Source organism: Cryptomeria japonica, chromosome 9 (genome assembly GCF_030272615.1).
Source record: "Cryptomeria japonica chromosome 9, Sugi_1.0, whole genome shotgun sequence".
Lineage (NCBI taxonomy): Eukaryota > Viridiplantae > Streptophyta > Pinopsida > Cupressales > Cupressaceae > Cryptomeria > Cryptomeria japonica.
Window position 1 is genome coordinate 261,994,614 of NC_081413.1, and position 10,481 is coordinate 262,005,094.

Below are 10,481 nucleotides of genomic sequence, written 5' to 3' on the forward strand. Positions count from 1 at the left end.
CTTGAGTGCCGGTATGCATTGTTGTCATTATCGCTGAAGTGCCTGCCATTGTATGTAGAAGTCTATTGCCAATGCTGGTAACTATCGATGGGTTGATAGATGATTGCCAATTGGTTGCCATCAATAACAACATCAACTATTCTCATAAGAGTGTAGAATTTCAATAGTTAAGTGAAAAACCATGGTGGGAAACTACCCTCAATAAGATGATACTCTGTAGTAGTACGTGTAAATATTACAATGGGGAATGCACATACATTAAGGCACACTTCCTAGAGCTCACTTCTCAAAACCACAAAGGGATACAATCCTGGGAAGGCTTACTATCTTACAAAGATCAAACACCAATCTAGATTAGCATCTCCAAATGCCTGATCACAGTTTCGGTTAAGTACACTGTCTACACAACAACACTTTTTTGCTCTTTTATACTACCAAAAAATTAATTCGCTTGTTCACACATACAATACTCTCGTAGATCATAGATACAACCACAAACATGCATCTTACATGGTTACAAAACTTATTTATATAAATCATCAACCTTAACTTCAAGGTCGGTTCAACACATAAGACCTAATTACAAAATTACATCGCACAATATATAAATAAATAATCAGACCAATACAATATCAACAAGTACATAGCATGGACCCAAATCAAATCCTTGAAAATGCAACACCACCAAATATTTGTCCAAGATCATCCACAACACACTAAACCACTGAATATGTCGCAAAACATGAACAATACCACTGGACCAAGAAAATCTTCAATAACATGCACCATAATTAATGTGGACAACCAAAATGCATAGAACACGATCAAAGAACATCAACAAGCAACATGAATTCCACCACAATAACCGTAACAACTTGGATAATAAGAATCATCATTATTTAATCATTGAAGCTCAAGAACACTAACTGACAAACTGAAAGATACACTTGTGAAGTTCAAAATCATGAACCATATGAACTAAGGACACACATGAACATTCCCAAATATACTCCAAAAACCACACAACATAAAGAATCAATTCTAGAGAAATACAATCCCGAAATCACATCTCTGTAATATAGAACCAACAAAAAAACTAATCATCACATTGGATCACATAACTTGACTAAATCACCTTCTGAAACACTAAAACTCACACTGAATCAACTAGAGATAAGTATCTTAAGACCCATTAATACACATCAGCACATCTGCAATAGATCACCCAAACCAACTCTTTGCAACAAACCAATTCTCTACAATATAGGAATATGCTGACATCAATGACAACACCATATTCCAACAACTCTAATATCCAACATAGACATTACAAGAAAAATTATATGCAGGACCTACATGTAGACCTCCTGGTATGATTGAGTACTATTATGAGGAGGTAATAGAAATGAGAAGTGAGTTGGCTCATAAAAAGGGTAGATGCAACTAGATTAAGTAAGGAGGCTGGTATATTGAAGATGGACACTTCAAGGGTAGAAAAGAGGGTTAAAACAAAGATATCTCAGTTATTTATTGAGTCAAGGATCAGTGAGATTTTGGATCATGTAGATACAACCTGGGATGAGCATATAGAAATGCTAGCATTTTCTCAAGAGAAATTAAAGTGGCAATAATTCTTAGCTTACTTATTATCACATATGAGTAAATTGCTTGTAGTATTGGAGTTTGTATTGATTAAGTCAATTCTTGATTATCTGCACACTATGATAATCATCTTCAAGGCAAGATTTGAAGTGGTTAAGCATTTTTTCATTATTCATAAGATGTACACACAGAGGATAGGAGATGATCTCAGAAGTTTCTAGTGCTTGGTTAAAAATCATATGGCAGCTATGTTTGATACAGTAAAGAGTAGAGTAGAAGGAAGAAAAGTTTTCAAACCTAAGTTAGAATGAAAGACAAATATTAGGGATGGAGTTGACCCAATGCTAGTTGATATCATTGCAGATGATGCATAGTACTTGAAAAAGTTGTGAGCCTATATGGATGCATTGTCAAGGATCGGCATTGGAATGGTGAAGATAAAAGTGGAAAAAATATAAATTGAAAATATAGACTACCAAGAACACATCAAGAGGTTTCAATAGTTCAAGAAGCATGGATTTGATCAATTCAGATCTTTTCCCTCTCTTTCTCTTAGTTTTCAAATTTTCAAGTTTTCAATTTTCAAATTCTTGGTTTCTCGCTTGTTTTCATATGTCAGGCGGTTGCCTAGGTTTTGATATTGTAAAAGGATTAAATCTTTTTGCATCTTCAATTTTTCTATAAGAGGATAATCAAGGCCTTGTTTTTCCCTCTCCTTATTCGACTTCTATATATACTACAAAATTCCAGTTGAACCAGATATACTAATTCACCGAGGGTGAATTATATACAAAAAGTCCATAGTTTTTGCAATACAATATTGTAATCAGTTCCATGTCCTATTCATAGTAATCTTGCAGAGGATATGTGAAATAAAATTCAATGATTTCTAGGTTGTTCGTTTAACTTGTTATCTAGAATCTTATATGAATAAATGAAATTGAGGATTTTTTGGTTCATATGTCTACATTGTGTTGTTGAGTTTGAATGGGTTTTAACTTCTTTTATAATAGAAGATTAAAACAACTTGCTCTATTCAAAGAGATTCTATGTAGAGAACAAGTAGTAAGTTACAATTGGGTAAATTCATCTCATACTATGGTTGATATCATATATTAATCATATTTTTTGACACTAATGCAATTAACAGTTTCCATGATCATGATGTAATTAATAATGAAACACTACACTTTTTTGATACTTGAATGTTGAATCAAAATTATCAAATAAATAATCGCTAATGCAACCTTATTCTTGAACATTGAAAAATACTAGCACTAATTTATTAACTTGTAAATAGAAATTTGAAAAATACAATTGCATATCAATATTAAATGATATTGACAGAAACATAAAATATCATCAAGCACATTTAGGGTTTTGTAATATGAAATATTAAATAGATTATGCTTATGTAGTAAAAAATTAATAAACACCAAGTAACTGCTAGTGCTAAATCTCTTAAATTTGCCAATTAATCTCATCATCCTGGTCATGAAATCGAGAGCTTCATTGATTCTTGTCTTTGTTTTCTTCACTTTGCATATCTCCACTTACCTCCTTCTCAAAACTAGTAGTACATGCATCAGTGGCATTCATTATGTCACTGTCAATTGTCCCACTTTGGTTTGAAGTGTTGCCCAACCCTCTTCTTTCAATTTTTGACTTCCAGATTCCCAGTACCCTTTCATAAGGAAAACTTCAGACATCATACCTAGATGTATACAACCGCAAGTGGTTTCCAAATTCTTGTCTAGTTTGTTCCTTATCTTTGATTTTAAGAACTCCAAAGTACTGAAAAACTCTCTCATCCTCCACTGAACCCAATATCATGTTTTGAAATAAATCAACAAATTTGAAATTTTTTGATATTGAATCAAGCAAAAGTTTTCTCTGACCTAAGTTTGTCCAAACCTTTGTTATTGATCCCTCTTACAAGGGGTTATCCATTTTTTTCAAATGTTCCAAATTATGCCTCATAGTCATTGCAAAATGGGTTGATTGCTCTCTAAGAATATTTTTATTTAAAATTCCTTTTGTAGTTTGTCCATTGATTTCTACAGATCTGTAAAAATGGCCTATCAAAATCATTAGTCTATGATGATAATAAATTAGATTGTTGAGTTCCCAATATTTAGGAAAGACAATAGACATGGCATCAAGTAGCTCATCACAAGGGAATCGTTTTCTAATTTATAAGGAAACAATAGAAGCAATTTTCTTCAGAGTAGCAGTTATAGACTAAACAATGTTGCTACAATCTTCCCCAGTGACACTTCTTGCTTCTTAGGGTGCTTTCCTATTTTTATGATTGTGGCAAGGTATTGCATTGGTATCTCAAATACACATACACTGACACATAACTCCCTGTTTGCACTAAACTAAAAAAAATTGTTAGGATTGTTCAAATATGTCACTATTTGCCAGCTAGCAAATTTTTTATTTACAAATGTTTCTTGTGATTGATAGAGATTATTGAGGGTCATGCATGTCATTTTATGTATCTTAGCATATTTTTCAATATAAATATCACTTTCTTAGTCTTTTCTCACAAGAAGGTTCATTTTGTCTAGCATAGGGAAAAGACCTGCTAAAGTTAGGATTGTCTCTATATCACTTAACCTATGAAGTAGGTCAGGAGATTTGTCTATGAGGCAATATTTATACATTACTCCAATCAAGAACCAATATTATAAATAAACTCAATGCGATGAACCATGCAAGGAGATCCATCTGGTATTGACATCCTTAAGAAGCTTGTTCCCATTAGTTATTCCATTAACAAAATTTTAAAATTCCAAAAACTGTCTGGGACTTCGATAGAAGTATGAGTGGATCTCTCTAACTAAATCTTCAACATTTGTTACTAGAGAATAATTGCTCATAATTTTAAAAGAGATTAATTCTATGGGCTATGCAGTGAATGATAGTCATGTAGGGTGAATAAGAAGTTTATAGCTTTATGCAAAGACCATTCTTATGACCTTGCATTACTGAAGCTCCATTCGCTCCTACACATACCAACTTTTTGAAATTGTCAAGTAATCCATACCTCCATATTCAATTAAATAATTCTTAACTAGTTGAAATAGAGTTTCTGCTGTCACACTCTCTTTCAATTTAAAAACACATAGTGGACGAGGTTTGCAGACATGATTCTTTATGATATAAACATGCATACATACCCAAGACATATTATCTATTGTTGTAACTTCATCCAACGACAATGCAATAAAGTTTGACTCTCTAATTTTTTTCCTTTCTATCTTGTTTTTCAGCCTTAGCAAGACAACTTGCCCATTCCCAATCACTATTTACTGACCAATGACTATTAGGAAAGTTAGGAAGGCCCAAAAATTATAATAAAGAAATAATTTCTAGGTAGTTTGTCACAGGATTCCCTCTAGTCAAAATATAAAAAATAACACTTAACTGAACAACTTTTCCTAGTTGTGCTACTACCATTGCCTTTCCAAAAATATCTTCAAGATAACCTCCACTTTCAATGAGTTTTGCTTTTTTTTTTCAAATGTGCATCATATTCTAAGGCACACTTAACATGCTAACATCGCTCCTTTTCTTTCCATATTATTGCTTATTTTTCAATTCCATCTATGATTTTCTTTTCATAAACTTTGCCAATATGCCTTTCAATATTGTCAGGATTCAATTGCAACCTCTTCTCATTTTTATATTTCCAACTATAAATCTTACACCTGCATTCTATTGGAGGGTCACTTTTCTTTATATCCTCCATTGGTTTAATGAATGATACTTTGACACCCAATCAATTTGAAAATGTCTTGCAATATCCCACTCCCAACCCATTTTTGATTTGGATTTTATTTTCCCCTTTTGTGCATCATCATCATTTAAAACATTGTCAACCAGGTCGATTATCACATTTTGGCTACCCTGGGTATCTAACAGATCTTATTCTTCATTGTCATCTGAGATATCACACTCACCACCTTCTTCAATATTTGGTGTAAGTTGTGACTATAGTAGTTGTGATGATGTGCCTTCATGATCACATTTTTGACAGCAAACATTGCTATAGTATGAATTTAAGGTTCCACATTTTGCTGACCTCTCTTGGCCTTCACCATATTCAGGAGTCTTACCCTTTTTATTTGACATCTTAGACAAAATAAAGGGTACAAAAAATTATTACTTATTTAAGAAGAAATAATAGACTATAAGATTCATTGCCTCTAGGGCCTAGAATCTAGATGTCTGAGGTCTCCCTACTCAATAAGAATGATCTAAAAATTGTAAACAGATTGAGATGAATAATATTATAACATTTCAAAGAAATGATCACTTACCTTTAGAATCTTAGTGAATAGTACTAGTAGATGACAATGCAACAATGGTTGTTCTTGTCTGTAACTTGGCTATTGATCTAAATTGAGAGCTTTGAACCGACCAAATTGTGTAAAATTTTTTTATCTTTCATACAATATACTAATCCATATTTGGTGAATTCAGTGGGAATTTTAAATGGTATACAAAAAATTGGTGAATCCCACTTAATTCTAACACGTCTTATGGAAACATAGGGCGGATCAAACGTCGACAAAAAATATACGTTATAATATGTTAGGTGATTATGGACTATCAATTGAGATGGACTTATAATAGAGTTGGCAAAATCAATTCTCCCACAACATTGAGTGATTAATGGTATTGGCAAATATCACAGAGAATTAAGACACTCTAAAGAAAATGCTGGGAAAATTGGGTTCTCATGCAAATTGAACTATGGATGGCTATTGGTGAATTACGGTGGTGAATTAAGGCACACTTCCAAAAATTTAGGCAAAAATATTAAATAGATCGGTTTGAAAATGTAGACTCTATTGGTAAAATCTTTAAATCGTTATAAATAATTAATAAAAATGAAGGAAAATTGAAATGCATTTGACCAAAAAATTATAAAGTCGGGGTGATCCATCCACCCCGTTTGGTCCAACTTATTCACAAATTTTGAAATATCTAATACAAAATATTTGCCAATTGGCGAATATTCGCCACTAAAGTTTTCACTGGAGGGATCAACAAAGAAAATAAGAAAAGAGAAACGAACTCACTTTCACATGCTTTTACAAGAATTTCTTGAAGCTTCTTAGCAAAGTTGGAAAGGGATAGAAGAAAGCAAAATAAAAAGTTTAGTTTGAAAGAGAGATATAAACAAGTCGACTGAAGACTGAAGTATATCCCTTTTGACAACATGGAATGGGGTTCATGTTAGCACCCCAACATTTTTTTGGAGGAAGGGGAAAGATTAGAAATTGTTCTTTTTTTAAGGGGGGGATATTGAATAACTGAAGCAATGATAAAAAAATGCAAAAGAAGTGCTCATGTCGAGTTCACCAAAATGTAGAGGACGAGATTTTCTACCCTCAAAGTAATGAACTTCAAGGAACAAATTGACCTTCACTCTATCTCACTTAAAATGGCACTAAAGGTGAGCCAAGGGATGTAAATTACAAAATTAAACAACTAAGACCACTGAGACCCTTAAAAAAGACTCTACTAAGTCCATTTTCTTAGGTGAAAGCATAGAACTGGGACACTAACATGGCATGCTAACATTATGTATAGACAAAGAACAAAGACTATATGAAAGGTACAAATGTGATTGTATGACTAAATAAATGATATTATAGTAAATAAAATAAGTGATACAGAATGTGAAAAGATAAAATAAGAGAAGACAAGATGAAGGGAGCTTACAACAATCCATGATTGAAGCTTTTTTGCTAAATGAGTCTCTTTCCTCGATCAAGAACCTACACACAACAAATGGAGGAAAATGTTGGGGTTTGTGTTTAGAGGTCTTCCTTAGTTAGATCCCCATTTCAATGTTATCACCTCCAATGACAATCCAGATATATAGATAGATCAAAATGCAAATAGAAAAGAGATAAATGATTTTATAGGTAAGGGATGTGATGAATCCCAAGATGCTCAAAGATACAAGAAAGATAGAAAGATATTACTAGTAAGGCTTGAGAAAACCAAGAAAGATACAAAGAATATTTTGAGAGCATGAGAGTGTTGTAGAAAAGTAGAGACCATTGTAGTAAGTGAGAGAGAGCTAGACAAATTTGTAAGAGCCCAAAGAATGAGACATATTTCTTGAGAGAAGAAAGAGAGAGTGCATGGCAAGAGAAGATAGATTTAAAAGAGAGAAGAGGACGGAAAATAGGGGTGTCAAGCCGTTTCCACTAATTGGGGTAGGTGAAAAGTGTTAAAATGCACCCAACTTACATTTGAACATTAAGATGTCATAAGATGAATGCGCGATGCATAGATGTCTATGCGGAATGATAGTGTCTAGATGAATCATGCTCAAAATGATGAGTGGCAAGAGAAACCCATGGTGAACATGAAACAAAATTTTAAGGATAGCTACTAAAAAGGTGTCCTAAGAATCTTGAGAAGGAAAAGGTTGACACAAGGGATAAAATGAGCCTACTCAAAAGCTAGGGCAACAAACACTAAAGTGACTACAAAGGTGTAGGTGGAATCGCAAAGGGGTATGCAATTTTATACTCTAGATAATGAAAGTTTTTTGAATATTGCCATCCAGGACAAGATAAGAAATTTATGAATGAAAATGTTTATACCTACCAATGAAATTAATTACTCTTTCCTGAACTCCTTGTTTATAATGCATCAAATAAGTCAATGTAATTTGAGGACCAATATTGTTTTAAAATAGTTGCACAAATGCATTAGGCAATTTTTTAAAAGACTCAATTGAACACAAAGGAAAGGAGCAAAACCATTTCAACACTTTTTCTATTAAGGCACAACTGAATAGTTTTTTCATGAGTCTGTGATCATGTGAGAAGTCACTACACAAGGTTTAAAATGTTTTCATGAGTTTGGGGGTCACCTTGTCCATTATATTTCTTCAAATGAGGAACCTTAATATGTTGTGGAACATGAGTACAAAGGATGTCATTGAAATATGGGTAGTAGTATCACATGTAGGAAGATTGAATTTGAATTGGGTTATGCAAGGCATTTTTTTGTTGCAAAGATGAAGCATTTTAAAGAAGATGGATTATAATGGATTTGGTGGATGAATTGGAATGGGACATGTTAGATTGTTATTGAGTTGTATCATTAGGATAGGTAGGTAGGACATTATAATAGGTGGATTGAATATTATGATAGGTGGGTAAAAGAGATGGTTGAGAAACAAATGGAAGGCTATTGGAAGGAGATATATTAGAGTATAGATTGATAGGATTCCCCCCATTACTAGAATGTATAGCATTAACATTTTGTGAAGAGATGGCCATAATGGAAGATGTATATGTAGGGACATTAGGCAAATATTTAGGAAAGAAATTCTCAAATTGATTTATAGGATTTGAATGATCAAGCACTTTGACACAAATTTTTATTAGCATAACACAATTATCCATAATATAAGCAATACTATGCAACACATTCACACCATGTTAAATAATTTGAATCATTCTCATTAAAACCTCAATCAAGAGGACTGCCTCTCCACCTAAGTGTTCTTGACTCATACATTGTTGAAACTTTCCAATTTCTTGTCAAATTCCCCTAGTTGTTCAATAGTTACTTGAGTTAAAGAGTCATCCTCATCATGAGAAGCATGAAAGAAATGGTTCTACATAATTTTAGGTATGTCTTGTGTAGGAATAGAAGATAAACCCAAGATCCTAATGAGAAAAGGTTAGTCAACTTAGACTCAATATCCTTAGCATGTAAACTTTGGGAAGTCATAAGTCTATAACTTCTTCTCACGAGGATATTAGATTTGGGACAAAGGGTAATGAAACTCATACACATAGAGGGAAAAACTAATGAAATAGATTTTACTCCCAATGCCTCTTATACAATTTATAATTAAAATAATGTAAGGGATCAAACATTGCAATTTCCCAATAGAATGATCAATTAACCACTTAATTATGAAAAATGAATTATGGATTTGATAGATTTTTAAAATTAATGCTTTTAAATCTGAAGAATATATAGCAATAAAAGTTAGATTTGAGAATATAAATAAAAAATTATGCAATGGACAAGTCAAGTTCACCAGAATGTAATGGTGAGGAAATGGGGCTCACTACTCTAATCATACAAACTAGGAATCAACCCATTCACAACAACATCACATTAAGGTGGATAAACCTAATAGGCCTAACTTCAATCATATTGAGAAGAGTTAGACATAAATGGGATTCGCCACCCTTTTTATTGAATTGTTACTATTGGTTGAGATAGAATGATTAAATTCAATAGCTAGGGCTAATGATGTAAAATTTATAGTAATCAACATAAACAAAAAATTTCAGAATATATATGCAAACTCTACGTATAGATCTAGAAATGGGAATAAAAAAGGAACCCGTGTTTACAATTTGAGCTAAAAAATGATGGACTATGGGGCTAGGTGACTTATTCCTTAAGGTGTGAGATGTAGATATTAGAAATAGTTTCAAGATTAAAATGTCTCTCAGAATATCCTCAAACAATTTCATTAGAAAAGGTTCAAACACTTCTCAACTATTGCCACTATCTAGGGTTTCTTGCTTCTTCAAAATTTGGTTATGTTTGTCTTATTCTATAATTTTTGGATATGTATTTGTTCTCTTTTGATCCTGTACTCTACACACAGAAGAGAGAAAAAATATTTTTGGGTTGATAGGGATTTTCCTAGGTCAAACCCCAAGTTTGGAATCAACCCTATGATGAATGAAATGAAAAAAGGGCTTACCTTTGTAGGTCAAAGGATAGATTTGGAAATAAATGCTAAATTAAAATGTTACATTCTTTATGAATCTCCTTTTCCTTGAATTATTCATAAAAATATTGATGTTATC